This window comes from Myodes glareolus, chromosome 23, assembly GCF_982192425.1.
Source record: "Myodes glareolus chromosome 23, mMyoGla1.1, whole genome shotgun sequence".
In the NCBI taxonomy this organism is placed as follows: Eukaryota; Metazoa; Chordata; class Mammalia; order Rodentia; family Cricetidae; genus Myodes; species Myodes glareolus.
This window is the reverse complement of record NC_142048.1, coordinates 49,512,163-49,515,797: the sequence shown is the minus strand read 5'-3', so window position 1 is coordinate 49,515,797 and position 3,635 is coordinate 49,512,163.

The window sequence follows — 3,635 nt, the reverse complement described above, 5'->3', positions numbered from 1 at the left end:
GCTGCTTTTTGCCATTGTATTTGTCTTAGTTTTATTCTGTGATGTGATAAAATATTGTTTCAGTTTAAGAGGCTCACTATCTCTGAGGTTTCAGTTTATGGTGCTTTAGCTGTGTCCTTTTGGGACCGTATGGTGCGACAGCCCCCATAACGGGGTAGGTTGTAGAGCAAAGTAAAGCGCCTCACCTCATGGTGGCCAGAAAGCAATGATATCTCAGGAATTAAGAACATTTATGATACCTGCAGAGGACCTGAGCTTGATTTCCAGAATCCCTGTGGTGGCTCACAACAATCTGTAACTCCAGTTCCGGAGGAACCAGTGCCCTCTTCTGGAATCTGCGGGCACCAGGAATGCATGTGTTATGCACAGACATGCATGCAAGCAAAATACATACATGCCTATACCTATATATGTGTGTGTGTGTGTGTATGTATACGTGTGTATGTATGTATATATGTGTGTGTATATACATACATATATATGTATATATATGTATACACACACTCCAATGGACCTAACTTCCTCTCCCTTAGACCTACCTCCCAAATGGTCCACCATGTCCCCAATATACAATCATCTTAGACAAACAAAACCTTCAACACATATGCCTAGGGAAGACATTTGGGATTCAAATCACAGCCAATATTGTAAGATACGGTAGAGTGCGAGAGGGACCTTTGCGGCATCCCATAGCGGGTCGGGCCCAAATCATGGCGGAACAGAACACACCATGCAGAGAGAGCTTGAGTGTGGAGTTTGAAATAAAGGGAATGGGGGAGGGAGGGAAGGAAAGGGAAAGGGGAGGAGAGGACTGGAGAGGGAGGCAGAAACCTGCTTGCCTGGTGGCGGGGAGAGGGAGGGAGGGAGGGAGAGAAAGAGGAGAAGGATCAGGAGTGGGCGAAGTTTGTCTCTTTTTTTTTTTTTCCGAAGTTTGTCTCTTAAAAGGACCTTTACACTGTGTATAGTGGGACTGCTTGCCTTAAGCCAATGGATGACTGTGCCCAAGAGGCAGGGCCAAGGTGTGCCTGGATACTATTAAATATGGTAGCACATCCTTGTAATCCCAGGGAGCCAATACAGGAAAATCTTAGCCAGCTTCAACTACAAAGTGAGACTCTACGACAAAAAGTGACACAAAACAAAACCCTCTTGAAGGTAGCATCCCAGGAGGGTGTGAATCGAGGGTGCATAAGCCCTGCGTCAGAGGAACCCCACAACAAGGTGTGTTTTCCAAGGAATACGGCCCCTTTTCGGGGGAGTCGTCTTAATTAAACTCAACAGAAGTTAACTCTCTTTGCTGAGGTATAATAGGCAGTTGATTAAAGGGATAGTCTGACTTTTCTATGGCTATCTGGAGAGTCGAGGCTCCATGAACAGCTTCCTTGCACAGGACCCTCCCTGTGCCACCACAGAGCTGGTCTCCTCTGGAAGCCCTGCAGAAGCTCCGTGGAGCTCTGTCGGTCTGGACCACTGCCCCTCTGCGTGTCTGTTCTTCCAAAGCTGGGCTGATCCTCACCAGGCTTGCGTGACGAATCATCCCATGCCCTGTCCCAGTCTGCTTTTGTTCATTTCCAAATGACAGGTCTCGAGTGGCAGTTAATGGTCTCTAGCCTTCATCATGTCTACAGAGGAGCAAGCAAGGTGGGGTTCTGCTTACTGCCCTGAAAGGCAGGAGTCACTTTAACGTTAAGATTGTTCCCCCAAACAGACAAGGAGTTCCAACCATGCTAACCATGCATAGCTAAACCACACTAAACTATAGGCAAACTCTAGAGTGGTAAAGGAAATGGACAAGGAAAAAGGCAGGGATCTGGGACATACCAGGTACCTCTGTAGGTTCCCTAGAGCGTGGCTTATCTGAAGGCCACAGCAGGGAGCGTAGGATCTCGGATCACATCACTGAGCAGGGGCCGCCTGTCCCTACTCCACGTCCTTGTACAGCTCAGGCGCTGCGGTGTGTCCCTCGGCCTTAGTACACTTTCATCTCTTCTGTCATAAGGAATCGTGGCAATCAGTTTGATAGATGACATCATTGTAGGCTACCAGGATTTACAGAGCTCTCTCTGGCTCCATCTGAGTCCCTCTCCACCTCCATGACCTCTCATCTTGATTTATAGCTGGGGATATCTTCATTGGATTATTCTTTAGTGGCTGTGTCCAATCGAGACCTATAGGCTACATGCATCCCAGGAGAGCTATGCACGTGACCCCAAATTTGTAGGTGAAAGCATCATGTCACAGTGGCAAAAGGCTGGATGCCCCCCTACAAGTCCCCTTGCTTAGAAAACAAAAAGCACTCAGTTGCAATTCATTGAGCCACATCCACACCCTATGATGATGCTTTTACTTACATCTAACATCAAGACTCTTTTGAATAGGTTAATTAGTGCTGTGTGAGAAGGAGAGTGAATCAGACTGACCTGGTGATGGCACACACCTGTCCTCGGAGTACAGGGGATGATGAGGCAGAAGGGTTGTATGCACTACGAAGTTAGTCATTAAAAATAAGTTTTATAAATAAATTTATAAGTTCTCAAAAAGGGAATATTTATAAAGCAAAATTAGAAGATGAGAAAGTTTCCTTATAGTTGGTCCTATTGTATTAGAAATGGTTGTGAGACTATCATAGGACTCTGTTGTCTCCCTTGGGTTTCCCTAGCCATCATTATTTTTTATCTGTTTGTCTATTTGTTTGTTTATTTTTTATTTATTTATTTTGGTTTTTGGAGACAGAGTCTCTCTGTGTAGCTTTGGAGCCTATCCTGGAACTTGTTCTGTAGACCAGGCTGGCCTAGAACTCACAGAGATCTGCCTGTCTCTGCCTCCCAAGTGCTGGGATCAAAGGTGTGCGCCACCATCTCCCAGCACATTTTTTTTGTTTGTTTGTTTAATAGAAAAATTTGTAGGAGTCTGTTGATTGTATTTGCCAATTCTCTCTCTAGAGGACCAAAAGTGATTATATATGGGATTTATTAGAGTGGATTACATGCTGTGGTCTGGCCAGCAACAGAGAGGGCAGGGATCTGGTTGTTGTTCAGTTCACAAGGCTGGGTATCTCAGCAGTCCCAGTCTGGTGCTGGAGTCCCAGGGAAGTCCCAGAAAGCTTCTGGTCTTTATATATAATAGAAATCTGGAGAAGTGGGTTGTGCGCCTAGATGTGTTGTTTGCATACGCCTATGCATTGCATGCAATGCCTGCAGTTTCCATGAATGCCAGAAGAGGACACTGGACACCCCTGAGCTGCAGTTACAAATGGTTGTGGGTTAAAATCAAACCTGGGTTCTCTGGAAGAGCAGCCAGTGCTGTTAACCACTGAGCCATCTCTCCAGCCCCTTGAAAACCTATTTTAAACTGTTATCTGTCTCCTTGCTGTCTACGCTACCTTTATATTTTCTGCAGCACTCAACAGGCTATTTATGCCTTCATCTCCTCAGTTGTCTATTGCTGGCATCAACACTCCACTGCTGGCGCAGCTGCGGTTGGAAACCAGCGAGAGCGAGGACCTTCTGCTTTTAACTGACGTTTCTCTACTTTCGGGCAGCTCTCAGCCATGTGTAGCTGCTTGATTCCCATACTATGGAATGAACTTTCAAGTTCAGACTCTCTCTTGCACTAGTCACATTTCAAGGGCTCAG